Source organism: Dermacentor silvarum, chromosome 4, assembly GCF_013339745.2.
Source record: "Dermacentor silvarum isolate Dsil-2018 chromosome 4, BIME_Dsil_1.4, whole genome shotgun sequence".
Lineage (NCBI taxonomy): Eukaryota > Metazoa > Arthropoda > Arachnida > Ixodida > Ixodidae > Dermacentor > Dermacentor silvarum.
Window position 1 is genome coordinate 50862946 of NC_051157.2, and position 23772 is coordinate 50886717.

Genomic DNA, 23772 nt, shown 5'->3' on the forward strand with positions numbered 1-23772 from the left:
CGCGCTGAACCTGCAATTCTAGGCACGCACCCAGTATGCTCACTCTCGGCTCGTAACTCCCAGGTTCGAGCCCGGGTCGGGGGACATCTTCGCGTTACTACGCTCCTAACAGCCGGCGTGTCAAGAGGTGCCCGCCAGCTTAGCAGAGCGCCAGCGTGGGGCCGACTCGTTAGGCACGCCAGTCTCGTGTCCGCACCGTTGGGTGCGTTAATTTGCCTCTGACTCAAGCGTCCAGACGCATCGAGTGCCGCACGGAACAACGAACACATGCTGAGACGTCGAACACTTTCTTCTGTGTCAGCGGGGCTCAGGTTAAGAACCTCGGGCTGATGTTTCTGTGCGTGATCGTGTGTTGCGCCACTCCATACGGGCAAAGCCTTAGGTAAACGCGAAAAAGAAAATTGTCGTCGACGGCACCGTGCTAAACGCACAAAACAAGGTATTGAAGTGGCTGTATGCGCTGTTTAGACGATCACAAACTGACGTGAGGTCTCTTACTTTATGTCAACGTCGCCACCAGAACGCTGATGTGCATGCAAGGTTATAGGCGCACATCGAAGAGCCCCGAATTGTCAAAAATAGAGTTACTGTATGTGCTACCAAAGGTGTGGGAGCCATATGCAGTAACTCTAGTCAAAAACAATCCTGAGCGCCTCACTGCGGTGTATTTCACTCAGGTTTTGCTTTACAGTATTAAAATCAATCAATCGTCGTTATCCTCATTACCATGTAATCATATCAGACGCATTATGCACACGGCAGAAGAAAGACAACTCTGGAACAAGCTAAACAGCCACCTCACTACATGCACCACACTACCTTCGAGATAAGTTTCGCGATAACATATTTTAAGTTACCTAATGAATATGTTCTCCTTATTGATATTCACATTGGGAAGTGTTTCTCAACATATGCAGCCACCTTGTATGGTGTCCCAGCTAACGTTATCCAAGCCGTTAAAAAAAGAAGGATTTAAAAAATACGGTGCAAGATACAATTATAAGACCTACAGTGTTCGGTAGTCACACCTCTGAAGACCGAGCTCCGCAGGTCTTATAATCGTATCTTGCACTGTGTTTTTTTTTTTCGTTAAACAGCTTGGCTAGCCTTTTCTGGGACACAAGTTCCTTGTATTCACTATTTTTTCTTCATTTAACGTTTATATGCACCCATACCTGCCAACTCTCCAGATGTTTCGTAATGTTGATGAATTAAGGCCCGTTTTACAATTTTAGGAACGTTTGGTAAAATTTTACGAAAAATATAATTCCGTTCGCGAAAATGTATTACCACGTCGGTCTCCGTACCTACCCTTCCTTTGCAAGTCTTTTGATGGTGAAAGGATGCAAAAGGGATACTTTTCACCAGCAAGTTTATACAAAAAAGTTCTTGAAGCAGGTGAAACTGGCAATAGCGTAGTCGCTTAAAAAGTCACCGTAATCTAAAAACAGTGTGTTGCTTGTCAGTATTTGCTGCTCCATATTTACTGCTACTCGGTGGGCTGCGTCTGAAGTAAAATCTTCGTTACTCCAAGTGCGTATGCATCCTTGAAAAGACCCGTGATCAGGAATAGCTCTAAAAAAAGAATGCATGTTACTTCCCTCTTCGACATCAAACCAAGCTACCACCTGGTCTGATTTCCAAGCTTCCAGCACTATATTCATAACGACGTTTATGAACTTGATAGGGCTGTTTGCGTGCTTCCTGGGCACTCGAATGCGTCAGCGCCGATGGGGAAATTTCGAGCACTTTAGATATCTGTATGGGTGTCTCAAGGTGTACGTCTATTATTATTTGGCTAATTAACTTGCACTCACTCAAGGACCAATTTCGCTTAAGTGCAGCAAAGTTAAGCCAAGATAAAATTTTGCTGCTCCTGCACTTGCAGCGTACGCTGCTGAGTTTCTGTGAACATCCCATGGAACAAAGGCTGACCGTGAAAAGGCACTTGGAGTTGTCAGAATGCTGCCTGACCAGCCCAAAAACTATGCGGGGTACATTACGGGCGGTAAATTTTCGAAGCATATCCTCCAATACCTGTAGGGAACAAGCATTATTCAACTTATTATTCAACTTATTCATCTATTATTCAACTTATTCTAATTATTATGCCGTGTGACAACACATGCGAATGACAAATGTAGACTGCCTATAATAAATTTGAGTGCGCAATAAATATTTATCTCATTCGCCGCTGGTTTAGTTAAACAGGACCTCAATATAATAATAACGATATAGAGAAGACGCGAACATAAGCTCGCTTTTACGAAAAATAAGACAGTAATCTCGATTTCATTGTCAACAGCTGACGCTTTTAGGAGCAGTGCTTGTTCGCTAAGCCTTCCTAATCTCCGATGAAGGAAACCCGAGTGCTTTATTTCTCTCGTATAGTTCGAACAAAGAATACATGTTTACGATTCCGGGCCTTATATGAAGAAGCCGGTCGTTTCCGAATTACTCGCCGAGACGCCTGCAGCAAACGGTCGGATCTACAGGTGAAGAAAATGGAGTCGTGGTATAATCTCGCACGGCCAGTCTCTCGTCTGTCGTCACCCATAACAACAAATGACAGCACCAAAAGAAATGACACTGGCATCCCTTCGTCATATACGGCGCTCTCGTGAAGCTCTTTATTGCGTTTGTCTGCATTACACGCTGTGCACACATACACACACACGCTTTACCGATCGTACATCGCAGCTGCGCCATTGAGTAGGCGGAAAAACTCCTTTTCTTCACGGCAAATTCCGTGCATCGAAGTCGTAGCCCAAGGAAAGCAGCTTGCTGCAACAACAACGCGGAACATAATTTTGGCTTGAAGTGCTGTTTAAGTAAAACGAAATACGTTCATAATTTTCTCAAGCGCTTTAACAGTGCATCATTGTTAGCTTATCTGGCAACGCTTGCCACGTGATAATTAAAGTGTTTTCCTCGGTGCTTCGCGAGGTAGTCTTCACGTTGCTTCCTGTGAAATCTTGGAGGAGTAATTCGTCATCGACTCTGTGAAATCTTGGGGAACATTCGTAATGAGGTATTCGTAAGCCGTCGCTTTGGAAAGCTCTTACTGAGAATACCTCATTTACTGTATGTCTCACACCTGTTGTAGATATATATATATATATATATATATATATATATATATATATATATATATTAAGAGTTGTCACCGTGCGAGTGTGGCACATGGTGCGTGTCTACAAGAAGTAAAGATGGGGAGTTCGGACGGAGTGGTCAACGTGTGAACTCCGGTGGATCAAATTAGTTCTGCGTATTTTACCCGGAAGAATCTTCCTGACTTCTGCTTGTCGCGACAATATTGCTCGCGATTTGTTCGTGTCGGCGCGCTCCCACCTTTGCTGTCGTTCTCGTCTGAGAACGCCTACATCAGGGACAACATCCATACACGTTCCGCTCTATTTTGTTGTATATGCTATAGCTTTACTGAGCTAATGGGTCTTTCTCGATTCTTCTTTTTTCGTTTCCAAATGAAGTGCTGTAACATTCATCGCACTGTGCCGACGATGTGCGACTCTCTTCTTTTACTTTCGGTTCATTAGAAACGCGGCTTAGTTCCTATACACACGACTGTGTGTTTCCTGCAAGAAAAGGGTCGAGGAGGCCTCCACGTTCGATCGGGCTGCACACAAGTGCTCGTGTACCGAGCCGCACGCCCTCCTGACACGTGGGCGTCGGCCGGTGGCAGCCGGTGCGTTGTTCGCTTGAAGGGTTGCCGGGACGGGCAAGCAAGCGCCAGACTGGGCACTACTACGGCCTCGTGCGGCGGCAACGGGCTTCAGGCCACCGCAGCACGGCGCACAGGGCTCGCCCGCCTGGCCACACTGACGGGGAAGGGGCCCATACAATAAAGCGCGCCTATGGCCTGAGGTCAACGCGTAACGACAAAGAAAGAAAAAAAAAAGGAAATGTTGGTAGAACAGAACCTAGCATAGCACTCACATCTGAGGGAGCTCCATGCTAACCAACCATAATGTTTTAAGCAGATTTCATTTACCGCAGTAATTAGAGACCGAAGGTCAACGCTTCTTGGGTACTGAGCATTGCGGCAGAAGGCAATTTTACACGGTTCCTTACTTCGGGACTGGTCGAAGTGGGGAAAGGAAGCCAGTATTTTGGACATGTATTTTTTACACTGTTATTGCCTTTAGGTTCACGCTTCCCAAAATTTGAGTATGATTAGGTGTTTGATTTTAGTTTATACGAACCGATAATAAAAACCCCCGGATTCCACTTTTTTCTTCGACTAACTTCGGAACTTAATGTACGGTGACGTGACTACTAGGTTTCCCATACCTTGTTTAGACTCGACGCAATTAAAATTGGTCACTCAAAATTGAGAATATTTTCTTGAGTATTTGGTTTGTTCTAGCCTCTCAATCATTGACTTTTTTCTCATCGAGGTCTCTATCGATGGTCTGTCAGGATAATTAATGTAAAGAATCAAATGTTGAGGCTTTAGAAATGTAGAAGCGCGCATCTCGTCGTTTCCGATGACGCCACCTGTTTATTGCTCATTGCTCACGTGTCGATAGCATAACGCACGAAACGCTGCCCCAGCAGCGAGTCGTAAGTAGAAAATACCTATAATGGATGTTATTCCGATGCAATTATGGCACAACTATTCGTTTTAAGATATGTACCCCTGCCTTGTTTTGGTCTGATCTTGATTTCTTCAATTGTGAACATATTTTTAACATTTTTTGATATCGTTCACTGCACGCAACTGAACCTCGTTTTCCTATCCGCAAGTTGTCGTTCACCGGTATACAGCTACCGACAAATTCTTTACACGTGCTAGGTAATTCATCATTATGCCGCACCGCTCCCGATTACGGGACCTAGAGGATGGTATGAAGCAGCGCAGCTTGCCTTTACATCGAGGAACGTTGAAAATATTAAGCATTGCGCCTGCGCTATACACATCGCTACAACGCTTCATCCCGCTCATCGTTGCGTTACATCGGGATACGTATCTGCAGCGCACACTGCACAGTCCAACGTCATATATACTATAGTCGCGACTTAAGGCAGCACTCGAGGAACTTAGAACGTAGAAATGTCACCACCACGGAAGGCCGCAGCTCTTCAGTTTTTTTCCCCGCGAGATGCTCTCAGCGGCGGGATTCGCGCGCTAATGCGATACACGAGCGAAGCGGCGGGCTGGCTCGATCTTGGCACACTTTCAACAACGCTGCTACATTTTTCTGCGAGTCGATGCGACCTTGAGAATTTTTTTTTCTCTGATTCTTCTTCTTTCTAGACACTCTGCCCGCCTGTCTCTATATCTCACCGCCGTCACCTGCACGTATTTCCACAACGCGCACGCCTGCTTTCAGACAGTGTGCGTCAGCTTGCCAGCGCAGTCATCCATAAAGCGATCGCCATACGCGGAACTGCGCCTCGTAATAAGCGACAGCGCGTTGCGCAAAAAGGTGCTAGAAGACAGCGTGGTGGAGCGAACAGTCGTTCTCAGCCGAGGAGGCTGCATTGAGAAAAACGCCTGGCCGCCCGAGATTTGTTCGCCTTAAATGCGTGTGCGTCGGCGATGTCGCTCAGTCGTCGCGCTGCCGAAAGACCACATGCTTAATTGTTTAGACGGTGCGGCGAGCATAAACACTGTGCAGGGAGATTTTTTTTTTCTTTCTTTCTTTCTTTCTTTCTTTCTTTCTTTCTTTCTTTCTTTCTTTCTTTCTTTCTTTCTTTCTTTCTTTCTTTCTTTCTTTCTTTCTTTCTCTCTCTACTTATTTCATTCTTTCTTCTTACTTTCTGTGAACCACAGTGAGTTCCTGCACAATACGTGATTTGTCGGAGACGAGCTGAGAGTACTAGTTGTATGAGCTCCCCTTCGATGCAGACCCTTGAAAAGTTAAGTATCTAAAATAGGCTTTGTTGTTGCCTTCTCATGGGCTCTGAGAGCTGTGTCGTTTAAGAACAATGAAGGCGGCCTTAAGTCTGCCCTCGCCGCTTGCTTAAAAAAATATAAAAATGACGGGAAAGGGATATGCTATTGTTGGCGTGTCCATTAACAAGATTTCTCTACTTCTTAGTCCCCCAATCAGTGTTTGTATTAGTTCGCAATAATAAAACAATAAGAACAAAAGAAGAACTACAACTAAAATCATGACCCCGACGCCGCATACATTGATCACGATCCGCCTAATGCTTTCGGCCTGCAATGGCGCCGGTTTCGCGAATTATCTCGCTCAGAAATTTTTTTTAGGAATCGTTGTGTGTAAGCGGTACCCGTCATCGCGACCTCTGTCATTATTTAGATGAATTCTATTTTAGAACAAAGACCGCTCCCAAAGCCATTAATTATTCGGTTCTGTGAAACACCAAACCCGTGGCCACGTTAAAACATGCTAATTATGCTAACGTGATCACCCGCCTCTGGCTCTTTGATTCCATGGAATGACTGCGTTTCACAGCCATTCGCTTTAAAAAGGATGTCACCAAGTCAACAATTGCCCTACACAGGCTTTAAAGCCATTGCCTTTCCTCTGGTCATTCCTCATTCCCCCGCAGTTGCATAATCATGCTCGCCTTGCATTGCACGCTAGATTTACTGGCACTTATTACGGCGGCAGGTTCTACAGGCTCTTCCTTTGATTCGAAATGACGCATGTGCGTGCCTTTGAAGACAAACCGCAATCAGCTGCAGGCTGAAAACAAAAGAAGTTGACTGAGGCTTCGCGCAGGATTCGATACCGGATCCGCTGCACTTCAATGCAACGGCCAGTTGCACCGATACAATTGTCGTCATCGTCCTTGTAGTCGACGACTTAGCTACCACCGTCCTCGGTTGTACTCCCGGCTCCGTTTCTCCATTGAGTAGCGCGCTGCAATTTTTTTTTTTTTTTGCTTATTCGCCCATGAAAGAAGAACAAAAAAAAAAAACGGCTGGCATTGTTTAGATATTCATAAGCTTACCACAAAACTACACACATAACACAATGACGGCATATCATATATGTCTTGTACATTTATCAAATATGAACTCACTTTCACAAATGCCGAGACCGTATCCAAGCGGAATTGTAGGGCCATAACGGAGAGCACATCATCTGGGGTGTACCGGCATGCTTCCGTGGAAAACAAATATTTAAAACGTTCTATACTCCGCGCTCGCTTCTGATATAATATGGCCGTCTGTGTTTGTCCATTGTCGATATGTCGCAAATAAAGGCGAATGTCAGTTACATTTGTGTCAATAGGTCTCCTGTGCAATAAGAAACAAACAACTTATGTCTCTATTTGATTCCTATATAGTCGTGCCTCGAGGGCTGTGGGATGTCTACTTTAAAGTTTGCAAGTGTACAAGTCTCCAAACACTCTTGTTCCGATTTTGGCTCAAGTACCCACTCTAAAGAGGCATCATTTGATTTGAAACTCGGCTGTTTTTACGAGCACATACAATGCCGCCGGAAACAAATGACGCTACAAAGCAAATGACTCTACAAGCGGAACATTAAAGATTGTGCCCGGAGGGTAGGATCTTATAATCGATACAGCTACTAGTGCGTCATTTATAACGACGTAACCACGTCGACAGTTTTCCTTCTAAGTCTGTGCTTGTCCATCTCCATAATGAAGACGTTAGATGTATTGTGGATTTTTTTTCTTCTTTCATCATCGAAGACGGAAGGCGGGTTCCTTGCAGTAACCAGGATCTTGGCTTCGCAGCACAGTGGCTCTCAGCTCACTGCAGAACAACGCCATTGGAGTCCAGTGTCCATGCACGACCTCGAAACATATGACAGAGGGAGAGAATAACTCTTCGAAAGCCTCCTTGTCTGAGCAGTTGATGGGCGGTTGTACCGTGTTGAGAAGCAAGAACTCTGCCTGGCTCGCTCGAAGCACATAGTCACTATAACGTCAGCCTCTGACGTTACACTATTGATTGATTGGTTGACTGACTGACTGACTGATTAGTTGATTGATTGATTGATGGATTGATTGATAGGTCAATCAACTAATTAGTCAGTCAGTCAGTCAATCAACCAATCAATCAATAGTGTAACGTCAGAGGCTGACGTTATAGTGACTATGTGCTTCGAGCGAGCCAGGCAGAGTTCTTGCTTCTCAACACGGTACAACCGCCCATCAACTGCTCAGACAAGGAAGCTTTCGAAGAGTTATTCTCTCCCTCTGTCATATATTACGACACACACACACACACACACACCACACACACACACACACACCACACACACACACAACACACACACACACACACACACACACACACACACACACACACACACACACACACACACACACACGCACGCACAGCACGCACGCACCACACACACACACACACACACACACACACACACACGCACGCACGCACACACACACACACACACACACACACACACACACACACACACACGCACACACGCACGCACGCACGCACACGCACACAGGCAGACAGAGAGACAGACTTGTGCTTAAACAGCTTCGTGCCCATATCGCTGAAGAGGCCACTCTCAGCATTCAGGCATATTCTGTGCTCTAGACAAGCTTTCAAATGCAACGGCGTCCGAAACTACACTGGAGCCCTCTGAGAAGAACTAAAATTCGAATTCTCCGCTCAGAACTTTGCACACTGCTTGGCGCATTCTGTGTTTTTCAAGCATGGATATACAGGGTGTCCCAGCTATCACGCAGAACGATTTTAAAAAAGAAGAACGGCGTTACGCGAAGCAAACCTAGTGCATATTGTTTCCAGTGCAGTGGAAACGCAAAAAAAGAGCAGTCGGAGCAAAAAAGAGCAGTCGGAGCGCCCCGTTCGTTCTTAGAGTGCAGGTCATTCAGACTACAAACAACACAAAAAGCAAGCGACGAAGACGTTAGCGCATGCTCAATGATAGCAGACTCATCACTATGCCAGATAGTAACAAGCACGTATCATATGTCAGTGCGACGAGCAAAAGAGCTGAATATGTTAATTATCCAGCACAATTTCTCGTTTCGTTCATTTCGGGGCATACTGATAAGAGCCGCGAGTCGATAATTCCTATACGACGATCGCACGCGTACCTCGAGTATCCAGCGCACTATACGGTAATTACATCACGTTCGCGCCATCGTCGTCGATGTAGAAGCCGTACAGGCGTGCACCCACGCTCAAGAGCTGCCTCGTGCATCTCTGTATACGTAAAGGCGACGGTGAAAGTTTTCTCGAGTATCGACACATATGCCCCCTACTACGAGAGTTGAAACCAAAGCATTGCATGCAATGCCGCACCCATCGGTGCTCGCGAACTTCGTGCCGTTCACTCGCGACACAACCTCGTCGGTCTCGTCGGTCAGACAAAGACGCTTGCGGGCCTTTTGTTTGCGCGGAATCGATTCCTCCGCTTTCGCCCACGGTCTTGGGTGCGCTTGCGTATGCGAAAGCGGTTGCGTGTCGGTTGCGTGGCGGGTCACCCTGGCAGTGGGGGACCCGGTGAGCCGTGTACAGGGGACATGTATAGCAGAAAGCACCTAAATATATACAACTGCATATACTCTGTCTGGGTGCACCTTATGGGTTGCGCAGACTGTGAGGAATGCGAGGAGTGCGCTCTGTACCAGGGCCGCGCATTTACCTTTTGTGTCCATTGCAGACTGTCTGCCCAGAACCCGTATTTACTGCATACCTTGAGTGAACACAACGGGACATTGCTGAACATTAAGCGCTCTCGGAAGGTTCGTTTAATAACTGTATAAGACAGCATATTTTGATAATACAAAAAATATAAATATATATAGCCACTGTCGCTTGAACTCGTTCGAGCCACTGTTCGTGGTCTGTTGCAGTTCGAATGCGCTACTGCGCGGAACGGTAAGGCGACTTTCGGCGATGTTTGTATTCACGACTGCAGGAATTTCGCCTTCTGCCGCAGGGCGGCGCTGTAACCACTAGCTGCATTGGAAAGCACTTACCTATATATATATATATATATATATATATATATATATATATATATATATATATATATATATATATATATATATATATATATATATATACATGTGTTCTGCCCCCGTCCATGGTATATACTGGAGGTGGACAATCACCAGCGCAGTATTTCGCGAGTTCGGACAACCAACCTTTGTCAGGAACGGTTATCCTGATATTTAGACCAGAACCTCGACGAGCCCGGTATGTTCTAAGGACCATTGGAAAGTTGGAAGATTCCTGCACAATTGCGAATTAAATTTGAAAAAATAAAGTTCTTACGAATGCGCTTTCGAGCCGCAAATCTTGTTCCAGTCATCATCATATCGCATTATATTTTTACTCTCCTTTCTTCCTCACTATGAAAGTTACTTTGGTCCGCGCGTGCGCGGGGCGTGCTAACTGATACGCAGGAAGCTGGTAGCCAACCGGGCTGTAGCGCAAATCTTTCTATATTCTATTTTCATACTTTCCTCAGTGAGCTGATAACACAATTATTGTGGTAACTTAACGGCACAAACAGGGTATTCGATCCCACAATGAATTTGAGACAGTTAAAAGTGAGGAACCGTTTGTTCCCTATAGCCCATCCCTCCTGTTTCCTTTTTATGTGCTGCCTCTTTTGCGCGTCCTTTCCTTCTCGCCACGTTTCCTTTGTAGTGAAGTAAAGCAGTGTTTCAAGAGGCGTAGAACGTCAATCTGCAGTATTGCTTCGAACCTCTCAAGGCAATTTTCATTCAGCTCGAACCAACAAATTTACTCTATTTTCCTAGACTTTTGGTGAATGCGGCTGTTCAGTTTATATTTATGTTTTCCGTACAGATGAATTTATACTGATTTAACGTAATGCATAATTACATTTTATAGCCTATCCTTTTCCTGAACTTGTTTGCGAAACATCTAATTTTGCAGTCACTGTACCTGAACAAAAATTATGTGGCAAGCAAATTGTAATGCTTTAAACAGCGTGTATTTCGATACGAGGACGGCATTGCCAAGGAATAAAACGGAACCAGAATGAAATGCAAAGTGCGAAAAGTTGCCCTTTCTAAAGAGATTTCTGCAACATTTATTGACAAGAGAGATGGCGAAAACGTTTGATGAAATGAAAGACGAGACACCGTGTATACGCCGTGTGTACGTCGACTTGAACACTCGAACGCTTGTGAACTGCTCAGGAACAAATGTTTTTGTTGGACGTATGTGAACATAAGAAATGTTGTTACTATGGTCGTCTCTATATTCTTTGTTCGACGCTTTCTTTATTTATTTATTTTTAGCTCATCTACGAATGATGAGCTAAAAAAAAACAACAACTTGCTTGATCTTAGGAAACGCGCGTGCGAGGGATATGTATCAGTACAACTTCCGATAGCGCCTCTTCCGCACTTCACATAAGTTTGCATTACTGGCCCCTCCACATCTGAAGGCCACAAAAAACGTCACTGTGCTTTTTTTTTTTTTTTTTTGCTCTTGTCATTGTGCGACCTGCCCTGCATTCAAACTACGCTTTGGCGAAGAAACATGTCCGAATGCTCTTGTTTTTAACTGATTTCCTCGGCATCTGTTAATGTGGTAAAGCGGGACGTAAAAAAAAAAATATGGTCCTACCGCATCTGCTGAGTTGCGTCCCTGCCTTTTAAATCAGGCATGGCTGCCTCAAGATCAACGCACGTGTTGTTCATTTTAGTACAGGGGTGGGGTGGGGGGGAGGGGTATATACATATCACGCTGGTACGTACTGCATTAAAAGAAGCCGCCTTCTCTTCGTAGTCCTCGTTCTATAGCGATGATCAAAGCGTCCCCATATTCAATGCGTGCTCTCCAGTCTCGCGCTTCTCGGAAAAAGCCTGTCACAACAGCCCGTTCGCTGCGGTACGTTTTGAGCGTTCTGCTGAATTTAGCATTTCGGGATCCGCAATAGAGTCTCCCACTCCTACCCGCCACCCCTTTCCATGCGTTGACGAAGGCATGCAGAGCACGCCGGTGATCGCGACAGTGGCGGTTGCCGGCGCATTCATGGCAGCTCGTTGACGATTGCAGGCACGTTCTAACCGCGCGCGCTCACAAATCTGGCGGTCTCTGAAGCAGATGTCGGCCATTATGTACACACTGCGGGAAGGCATCACGGAGCTCCGAAACTATGAAGTTGTTGGCATGCTAGTGAGGGAAGCTGATAAGATGTGAAAGGGGGGAGCCAGCTCAGAAAATAATAATCGAACGCTCTCGAAAAAGCTATTTACGGGCAAGCTGTGTGTTTGTTTTTGTATTTTTGACTTTCAACTGTCGTGTCCCGCTGCGGCGTGCGTGCCACGCATTGTGCCACGACTCGCCCTATTCGTTGTGGCTCGGATGCTGTGCTACCGCCTGTACCTCGAATTTGAAAATAAGTTATCCGGATCATTATTTGCTATTGAAGTCTCTAAAGCATGACCCATCCGCTTACGCGGGGCGTTTGAAGAAATTCGATGGTTGTTTCTTGAGAGACCCATACACTCGTAATGTCCCGAAATAAATGTTATAAAATTTGATTACGAGAGATGGGCGCCGTGGGAGGGAGTAATCCATGGGTTCAAGGAATAAAAGGAAAGTTCTCAAGCTTAAAACCAACGTTACAGACCAACCTATCATTCTAGATTCTTATGTTCGCCCGCTCTCGAAGAAGGGCGTCCGTCTGTTTCGCTTTCACCATCCGAACCATTAAAGCGTAATCTTTGACAGAATCTTTGAGAATTTGACAAGTATGCTAGAACCTGCCAGGCTATGCGATAACTTAACCTTTACCTGGTTCCTGCCGCATATATAGGAGCGCCACGCTTAAAAGGTTTCGCCATAGTTTTATGGCACTACTACTTTGAATATTCACGTAATTCAGGAACGAATTCTGATACCGAATGAGGCGCCACTTTTTCTATCTCAGTATCGGACGCTCGCTTGGCCACTCGTCACTGGTGTATACAATTTATTCGTTTTGTTACGAAATAAACGTTGATAACAAGCTCACCGGCGGCCACCGTGACTCTTGAGCGCTTCCTCTTGTTCTTCTTCCTTTTTATCGTTTGTACTACATGCCCAACGAGCTGCAAGCGAGACCCGACGCCACATTTTGCAAGTACTAGTTGCCTCCGATCCCATTCGTAATTTATCGTCCACATAGCCGAGTCGCCGAACCCGGTAGTAAACGGGGGCGCCCCTTCCTGCGAGGCAGTGCAGATCAAAAGGAACAGAAAATGGAAACGAATTGTTTCAAAATGCGGCCCGTGTTCCGCTAGAGGAGAATAACGAGGCGAGAAACGCTAAACCTCTTCTCAGTTTGTGCGCGTGTTAAATCACGCGCACAGACACAATATATAGAGCGTATAGTTACGGAATGCACACGGAAGCGTCATCCTGAAAAATAAACGAAGCGGCAGAGAACGGACAGCAGGCACTCCCAGAAGTTAGGCTTCAACTTTGGAAGGCTGAAAACATGCCGTTTAAGCACGACAGGGGACGACGCACGCAGCATACCTCGCACCCTTCACGAGATGGCGAAGGAGGAACCTTCAATCACGCCATGTTGTTCTGCGCAGAAGCGGCACTACACCGGGGCGGCCTGCAAAATTTCACGCAGTGGCATCGTGTTTACTTTGACAGGAAGACCGAGAAAGATCGGAGATTTACGCAGGCACACCGCGTCGGCCACTCGATTCTTTTTTTCTTCTTTTGCGCAAATAAAGGAAATGAAACTAAGAAGGCCGGACAGAATAGAGAAGGATGGACAGAAAAGTAGATAGAGAGAAATTCGAAAAGAACAGACAAAGAACAAGACGAAAAGGACAAAAAATAGAGGGAACAAAACAGGGAGAGAAAAGAGAATGGAAGAAAATAAAGCGCTCAAAGAAAATAGGAAAGAAAGAAAGAAAGATTTAAAAGGAAGGAGGAATAACGAGAGGGAGAAAGGAAAAAATAATAAGAGTCAAGGGAAGAAACAACGGAAGGGAAGTAGTCAGAGAAGTATAAGACAGGGCAAAAGGAAAGAAGGAAGAAAGAAAGCAATGAGGAATGAATAAAGAAGAGGTAGGAATAAAACGAAGAAATGAATGAGAACCTGGATAAAGGGAAAGAGAAAAACAAATAAAAGCAGAGGACGTGAGGAAAGTGAAAGAGCACGCGCTCATGTAACCGTAACGCTGCTGCGCCGTTCCCGTTCTGCCTCAATTTGGTGAGGAGGGGAAGCAAGAAGGAACGAAGGGAAAGGCTCTCGCCTCCCTCGGCAGGGCGGAACAGGGGAGCGAGTTGTCCTAGCGGCTTGCTATGCGTTTCCCGGCCGGGGAAAGCTGCGTGGAAATTTCAGGCGGGACAGCAAGTTTGGTCGATGCGGAATCGGAAAGACGAGATCTCGCCATAGACGGTAAAAGCCGGGCCTTCATGATGAGCTCCCCAGTAGGAAGCTGCCGGCTGCATGTAGGTGCTTCTCGCATTGTTTACAAACTATAAGTGGATTCTTTAAAAAAGGACTACGCGGAAGTAGACTGTCGTCGCTAAAACATCGCCGCTTCGTCGGGGCGGCTCCAGGCATGAAACTGCCCCAGTCACGCATTTCAGCTGTTTGAGTGTACAGAGTGCGCGCGTGCGTGCGTGCGTGCGTGCGTGCGTGCGTGCGTGCGTGCGTGCGTGCGTGCGTGCGTGCGTGCGTGCGTGCGTGCGAGAGACTCAACTAGGCTCCTAAAAACCGTATCAAAATACCTCCAATATCTCATCTAATAGAAGAGAATACTGTCTGGTAGAACCACCTCTCCCAGTTTAGCAAGAGACAAGTATATATATTCTGATAGAGTGCACGCGCTTGCGTGCTTGTAATCATGTATACCAATGTTTTCATAGCATGGGCTTCTGCAAATACTGAACTCATAGATGCTGAAATTTTACGAGGCCCAGAACATTTATCAGTGCAGTAAAAAAATAATAAAAATAATAAAATGTTCCACACATGCCAGTACTGGACTCTCGGTTTAGACTGTTTGCCTAAAGACGATAAGGCTTCGAGCGATCGTGTTTTCTCAACACGGAGTTGGCGCCTTTCCTCAAACATCTAACGAAACGAAATAAAATATCGTTCATAACAAAGAGAAAACCGATGGTTTCGAAAACCTCCCAAAAAACTTGCTTCAATACAATAAAGAATCTCTATTTACGTAAGCCTTGTCGGCTTTCGCCTTGCTCGCACCGCGCTGAAACTCATGTTATCCTCTTCCAGGCATAATATTTTGACAGCGGTTAGCACTATCTAAACTGCCGAAAACAAGTTGTAGATTTCCCTTGAGAAGTGACGTAGAACAACGGGCACGGTATATACTACAGTAGCAAGAACGAATTGCCAATCAGCCCCTGCATATATGAACCGTTAAGTTCATATAAGGTGTCGTCAGTACACTAAGCTTTTCTGAGAACGACAATGTTTATTTGGCAATCTTTATCCGACGTGGCTCGCAATGCTCTGTTTTCTTTGGACTCGCTATATGAAATATGGCTGGCATGTAACACTCTGCTGAACTACGTTGTTTTCTGCGGGCTTCCGAGAAATTCTCGTTTGTAAACAAAAGTTTCCGAAAAAAAGTTTGTGCTGGTTGTGACACTTCGCGTTTCTTATTCCGTAATCCTCAACATAAAGGCAAGGAACATGAATTGAACAAAGCAGCCTAATTAATTGTCCTGGTGAGGCCTAGTTAAGAAGCTAGTACAAAAAGAAAACACATTAACGTGCGCACACGACATTGATATCCAAAAAAGCAAGAGTAATGCGGGAACGGAAGGCGATTATTACGAAAAACACGTATGACGAACGAGCACTATTAGTTTGGTGTTAGCTTGCGTAATAAAGGAGCGGTAAGACATGAAGGTACCGAGTTATTTATATCTAAGTGTCTAAGAATATTTCTAGGTAAGCGATGACGTTAATTAAAAATGTCCTAATGAAATTCATGACTGTTCTTAACGAAAGAATGGAAGGATATATAGCTCCTACGTTTAAATGGTGAGGAGCGAAATGTTAATCGTATACTCTGTTCATCAAAAATTCCTCGTACCTTTCAAGGCTCTCACTAGCAGTGTAACGCCGTGACAACTCACTTTGCAAGAACAGTGCGCAAAGGATATCGGAAAATATAGGGACCTCACCTGTGCTTGCAAATGGTCCATGAACAGATAGCGGGAAGCTTTATCACAAGGACAAATGAAAGGGAAGAGAAAGCTTTACGATGTCGCGTAAAGGGATACGCCGAGTTTGAACTCTATCGGTAAAGTGGCGCGGCATCCACCTCCACAGGGGCAAGTTTGTTACGCAAGGCTTCCTTGTCCGTTACACATACCTTTCAGCGAAGTTGAGAAACCCGCAAGGTGAATGAACTTTCGTGCAACGAAGAACTGCCACACACCTAACCGTAGCAGATATCTACAAAGGGACGCCTTTAAGCCTTCTCCATAGTCGGTGACAACCTAAGAATTACTAACGAGCTCCGCCCACAAGAACGCAGTGCAGCTGCCCTTCAGCTATGCAACAAAGCCGAGCCAGTTAAAATCCGCTCATACCTTAATGACTTTGCTGTGGTAATGTAAGCGGCAGGCCAATTGGAAAATAAAAGCTCGTTATTTCAAGCTGGAATGTTAACTTTGGCAGGGCACTGATATCGGGATCAACCATAAAATTTGCCCAGACGTCCAGGTTTCGTCCTAAAATCAGTGACACAAACACAAATCTGTTCAAAGAAAATAGCCCTTTTAAGTACGCAGAAACGTTTGACGTCACGGAAATAAGCGAACCTAATTGGCTGGCGCATCTATGCAAATTATGTTTCGTTGCACAGTGTACGTATAACGTTTAATTCTTAGGTTGTCACCGACTATATAGAAGTAAACTTCATAGTTGAAGTATTCGTCCTGGTACGAGGAAGGACTCAGGACCTGGAATGCCGGGATCAATCCACCTTTCCGCAGCTATTGCTTCACCATCTCATCTAACCAGCAGACTTACAGATGGCAGCACGAGGTCAAATTAATCGACAGCTCGTAGAGTTGAAAATATTAAACGCGAATTAACCAGACAAGTTCCGCGGAACCTCGCCAAGATTTGGACTTGGCATAGTGGAAGCAAGTTCTGCTCATTGCCTCTGTATTTTGTTCCTTTTGCGTTTTCATTGTCTTTTTCTTTCTCTCCCTCTCTTTCTACGTGTGTGCATTTTTACAGCGAAAGCTGTATATGGCTAGGTGAAACGAAAAACCGTTCGCCACATGTTTCGATAAAGGTCTCCATTGACTACACCGTCAGTTACGTCGTTCTCTACGTCGCACCCAAGCGCGCACGCCATTGGCTGCGCCGTTAGTGACGTCGTTCTCTGCGTCGTACCCAAGCACGCGCTCTGCCCGCAACGCCGCCTCCTCGGCTCGCCGTTGTCGCATGCGTTCGATATCTCGAGTTAGCTCGGCGTCGTGGTTAGCAGCATCCGCTCGTCATTGGCGCTTGCGTTCCACTTCGCGAATTCAACGTGGACGGTTCGTCGCAGCCGAAGCCGAAGTGCCGCTCGAGAAAATCCCACCGAAAGCGTGCGTTGGCCCCGGCGAACGCGTTCCCGTCATTGCCACGTTGACGCTGCTCTGCCCGCAACGCCGCCTCCTCGGCTCGCCGTTGTCGCATGCGTTCGATATCTCGAGTTAGCTCGGCGTCGTGGTTAGCAGCATCCGCCTGCCATTGGCGCTTGCGTTCCACTTCGCGATTTCAACGTGGACTGGTTCGTCGCAGCCGAAGCCGAAGTGCCGCTCGAGAAAATCCCGTCGAAAGCGTGCGTTGGCCCCGGCGAACGCGCTCCCGTCATTGCCACGTTGACGCTGCTCGGCCCGCAACACCGCCTCCTCGGCTCGCCGTTGTCGCATGCGTTCGATATCTCGAGTTAGCTCGGCGTCGTGGTTAGCAGCATCCGCTCGTCATTGGCGCTTGCGTTCCACTTCGCGATTTCAACGTGGACGGTTCGTCGCAGCCGAAGCCGAAGTGCCGCTCGAGAAAATCCCGCCGAAAGCGTGCGTTGGCCCCGGCGAACGCGTTCCCGTCATTGCCACGTTGACGCTGCTCTGCCCGCAACGCCGCCTCCTCGGCTCGCCGTTGTCGCATGCGTTCGATATCTCGAGTTAGCTCGGCGTCGTGGTTAGCAGCATCCGCCTGCCATTGGCGCTTGCGTTCCACTTCGCGATTTCAACGTGGACGGTTCGTCGCAGCCGAAGCCGAAGTGCCGCTCGAGAAAATCCCGCCGAAAGCGTGCGTTGGCCCCGGCGAACGCGTTCCCGTCATTGCCACGTTGACGCTGCTCTGCCCGCAACGCCGCCTCCTCGGCTCGCCGTTGTCGCATGCGTTCGATATCTCGAGTTAGCTCGGCGTCGTGGTTAGCAGCATCCGCCTGCCATTGGCGCTTGCGTTCCACTAGAAACACAAACATGTAACCAATAATTGACAAACACTTCAATACAGCGTCGGGATTAACCCACTGCCAAACACCGGGGCCACGCGTTTGAGCTTCGCTGGTTAACCGTCTTTAAGGAGTGCTTGGGTGGTGTTTTTTCTTTATCTTTCTGCCTCCTCTCACCCCTTCCCCAGTGCAGGGTAGCAAACTGGATATCTACCTTCCAGTTAACCTCCCTGCCTTATCATCTCACTTATCTCTATCTATTTTACTTTGGTAATTTTGATTATAGCTTTCCCATATTTCTCGACTGTAATAAATAGCCAAATCATATATTTCGGCCCTTGTGTTCGTCTTTTAATTATATCTTACACATGCCGTATCGCGTTGAAGCATCCATCCTTGAAATCGCTAATGCAAACTTTTTTTTTTTTTCGTTATTCCAGAGTCACGCACTTTCTGTTGTCAACACTTCAGAGTCGCTCCCCACGCTTTCCCTAATTGCCAAATGTCTTGCATTCAACAGTCGTATGCGTCTCAAAATAAATGTGCTACCTCCTTTATTGATTGTCGGAAAGCATGCTTCGAATACAAGTCGGCGCCGAGGTCATATCACAGATGTGCTCACTATGGCAACCAATTTTACAATACTGCCTCCACACAAACAGCATAGGCGAATCTGTTGCGACGAAGACGCATCCTTGTAGCAAACTGTTTACGTCCTTTAGTAATGGATTGGCAACTTCACCCGGTGCGCGAAAGAAATTGGCGCGAGTGCTTTATCGCGTGCCATGCAGCCCCAATTGATTGCGTTACAACACACGTGCGCTTACTTGCGAAGGAAGCACGCAGGTGGAGCGCTGTGGCCATATTCCCGCCGACGATGCTGTGAAGACGTTTCTTGTTGCAACCATACATCAAAGGGATTGGCATTAATGGGTAAACTGTTGTAGTTTAATCCCAAGAAAAGTATCTGAGCGATGGCAGATGCGTTTCGAATGCCGCTCCTGCTTCTACGTCATGAGCTTCTTATGTCACCGCACTACGGCTATCGCAGCCAGGAATGAATCCCATGGCCTGATGCGTAGCAACAAGGAAGGAAGGAAGAAAGAGAAAGGCAGAAGGCGGGGAGGTTAACCAGAATAACGTCCGGTTGGCTACCCTACACCGGGAAATGGGAAAGGGAAACACAAAGATGACAGGCAGACAGCAAATATCATAGTCACCATAGCCGCAGAGCCACCGTAGTAAAGAATTTATTTATTTATTTATTTATTTATTTATTTATTTATTTATTTATTTATTTATTTATTTATTTATTTATTTATTTATTTATTTATTTATTTATTTATCGTGTTTCATATTTTGGCAGAAGGAAACAAAAAAGCACTGGCTGAAGTATTCGTATTCGTTAAGTTTAATAGATAACGGATATCAGACTTGCTAAACCGCTTAAACCAATGTGCCTGAAGTGCGACGTGTACCCAACATTGAGTGGTAATGCGCAGCGCCGGCGACTGCCTCACCGAGATTAAGTCGCCAGAGATCCAAGCCACGTGTCCATACGTTGCTTAAAAAGCCGGTGTTTGGCTGTTTATAGCCACGGAACCTGACTATATCGCCTGCAGTGCTCATCCATTGTTTATTAGTGATGTGTTATCCTGCGTTATCCTCTATCTTTTTTTTCCTAATCTCATATTTCTTCAAGCAAGATGACCTAACGTTTCTTTCAGGAAGCAAATGTTACCCTGCATTTCACTCTTCATTTGATGGTGATACCTGTATGCCTTGAGGCCCGTGTAATAGCGACAACTGCGACAACTACAACTACAATAGCTACAACAACAATGCCAGGCTATATACTTTCACTGCACTCCCGTTTATCGATATTCCTTCCAGTCCTAACCTTTGCCGCACTTTAATTTTTAAACCTTGCATAGAACTCAGCTCTCACTCTCTTAGCCTAAATGTTCCTTAATAAATAAGATACCAGTAATTTTCGTCGCGCTTTCTTAAGATGCAGACTATGAAGTATATGAGTAGATCCGGTAGCTATAGTTCTGTATAGGTCATTTTATGGTAAATGCAGCCGCACAGCTTTTTATTTACAAAAGTTGCGAGAGTACGAAAGTTACAGCAGCAATGAAAAAGGATTTACCGCACAACAATGAACGTATAATGGTAGAAAAGAGTTCAATGGCAGAGTTAATACTGGCATAACGGACATAACACAAAATTGCAAGGAATTTAGGCGCTTATAACTGGACCCCAGAACGGCCAGCTGTGCTAGTCCGTATGTTGTTGTTCAAACGCATTTATTATAAATTCCCCTCCCTCTACTCCCTACGAATACCGTATCGATGGTTTATGACTCTCTCCTTCTTTCTTTCTCTCTCTTTCTCTCTCTCTCTATCCCCCTTTCTCTTTTTTTTCTTGCTACCTGCGGCATGTGTGTAACGTAACGGCTATATGAATGTTGCCAACTGTGCGGCTGAAATCGCACTGTAACTTTTCGACCGCTTAAACATGACAGACACGAAAGCAAGGATGTTTGCATTTTGCATATTAGGCGTGTTCTAGATCGTACGTGTGCTTGCGTTGTAGTGCACGTTAAAGAAACCGAGGTGGTCAAAATTAATCCGGAGCCCTCCACTATACGGTGTGCCTCATAATCAGAACTGGTTTTGGCACGTAAAACCCCAGAAAGAAGCAGAACAATATCCACATTCTTCAGCACTTGTGTCATAGGTGCATACGTGAACGTCTGATGGCGCAGTGTTGGGTGGGCAGTATGCAAGCGCTTAACAGAAGAGTCCAATATTTCCGAAACATTCATGGCACCAATTGAATTAAATTATTGGCGTTGCATTGAATATGCACCTCAAGAAAGTGTTCAATATGCACCCCAAGAAAGTCACGACTTGGTGGCACTTTTGTACGGCGGCACTGAAACAATTTTCTTTCCAGCTATTTTTTCAAAGATGCCAAGTGCCTCCAATGTATAGGACTCACAGGTGGTCAAAATGCACGACTGTTTATTTACTTGTTTAAACCACTAGCATTTACTGTTCATAAACAAAACGAATTGTTATCATTTCGATGCAGTTTACCAAACGGTTTATCTTGAATTATAATACCTATTCGTACGTTTTCACAAAGCGCAATTACAGCATAGAATGGCTAACTAATGTGCAAAGTGCCTGAGATGCCTGGCCTTCTTCGGCACACCCAGTTCATTCCCATAGCTGTCCAGCTACGAATCTGTCGTCTCGGTCGTCATACCTAATCGCAGCCCCCACATACCGGACGGATTTGTCCCGCAAACGCAATGCCAGTAATGACAAATTATGCCAATAAATGCAACTTCACGGAATGTTGCAGTTTGTCAACGCGATTGGAAACGCCACGTGGCCGGAGATGTGTGTGGGTCACGACTTTGCATAAAGTTGTGATGAACGCGGGGCTGTAACTGGCGTTGAGTGTCTTCCATTATACGGCACCTGGTGTAGCATGCAACGCCTTCAGTCAGGCAAACATCTCCAGGTTTTCATTTAAGGCAGCATCTTTCTATCTGTTTTCTATCACACCTGAACTTATGGCCTGTGTCCGTATTATGGGGACAACTGAAAACGTGTCCTCCGTTGGCTCGGCAGGTTTGCGTGGACGGAGACCCTATAAGAACAGACGCGACACCGACAGAGGTAACTGCTGCAAAGCGCTGCCGGAGGGGGCAGCGACCACACGTAGATCTGTAGCAGGCGCACATGCACTACACAAGTGCACGAGTGGTCACGCAACCGCGTGAGATGTGGCATATTCACTGTCAGAAACGCTCAGGAGCTGCTGTATAATTCTCTCAACGTTTGACTAGTTTTCACCTAAATTCTGCACATTGTATTTCACAGCAGCTTTCCTGCAGTCATGTCACCATGATTGTGACCGCTAAGAGCTTTGGACGGGCTTAGTAAAAGGGCGAGCTAAAGACAATTGTCACGTGGCTGCCACTCGGCCGTCCGAACTCTACGGGGATGATCTACAAGAGATACTACAAGAAAACTCATGACAGTCTACGAGAAAACCTACCAAAGTCTGTAACATAACTTAGTAGGGCCTGCAAGAGAAACCATTCGAAATGAAATGAGGGGAAGGCGTACAAGACCCCGCCCAATCCACCTTACTAAGCCTCCCACTTTTTAACTTCCACGTCACTGGTATTTACTTACAAACATTTAAACTTTCGTAACCGTATTGACTATAAGCGTCGCGAGACGTATCTAATGCTTATTGGCTGTTTCCCTCGGCCTCATCCTTTGCCCTGTTCCACGTCTAAGAATAAGTGTCATCACAATATCGCTGCTTGCAGTCCAGAAAATCATAGATTATCGTCCAACTGATGTTGAGCGACAGGTGAGACAAATTAAATCTATATGAGCCATAGGTGGTAATGAATTATCAGGGAATCGCTTATGCGTCTATAATGTATTTTCAATACCAGTTACATAGCTGCCAGATATTACGCTGAAGTAAGCCCGCCTCGTCTTTGAGGGGAGGAACGTCATTTTCTTTCTTCTTCGTGCTTGCAGCAGCGGCAGCTGGCACTCACGGGGGACACATATTTTAAGCGCGCATTCAATGCGTCATCCAAAGTCGTAAATAACGGTATTCTTTAGTCACTACGGGTGCATTCGCCGTGGAAAAACGTGACCATAAGATTGCACAAACGGATGGCCATAGCCGTAAGTCTTCCATATGGCCACAGATGGCTGAACAAGGAAAATGAGTGGTCATTCGAGATAAATTGGCTTATGTGAGATGTAAGCGTAAGCACAGCAAACCGCAATAACCCTGAGAGAAGAACGCATCACACGTACTTCTAACCTGTATTTCCAGGGTGTCGGGGGTGGATTGAAAGCTGCTTCACAATCACACCAATTCACTCAAGACTCAGCACGCTTGGTCTCGCTCATTCATTGCATCACATGTCCGCACCATATCACTTCCATGCATACACCGACTCGTCACTCTCTCCTTCACTCACATTTGGGAGGAAGGCAATGTTAAGTTATATGGTAGAAATTGTTGTTACTTATACACTGCTGTTGCGCGCCTTTAGTGGCAAAAGGAAGTAGGCAGCCATGTGTTTAACTACAGTGTAACATACAGCCGGAGAAACGTCACTGAGTAATTGCGCAATCCCACGCTATGCTACGCTATACCCTGCGTAATTACTTTGGACATGTCCTCATTTTGAAGTCCGCTAGCTACTACACGCTCCTTTCATCGATATGGAAAGGCTCCTTTCATCAATATAGAAAGATCGCGCAGCATTCCACTAATGGCTCTACCCACTCCTTATAAATGGGACCACAATGAATAATC

General features: G+C 45.9%; 1 protein-coding gene across 2 annotated transcripts in view; it reads left to right on the forward strand.

The window, feature by feature from the left end:
- Positions 1-23772, forward strand: part of LOC119450003 (serine/threonine-protein phosphatase with EF-hands 2-like) — a 222924-nt gene that overhangs the window by 121086 nt on the left and 78066 nt on the right. The window lies entirely within an intron of this gene.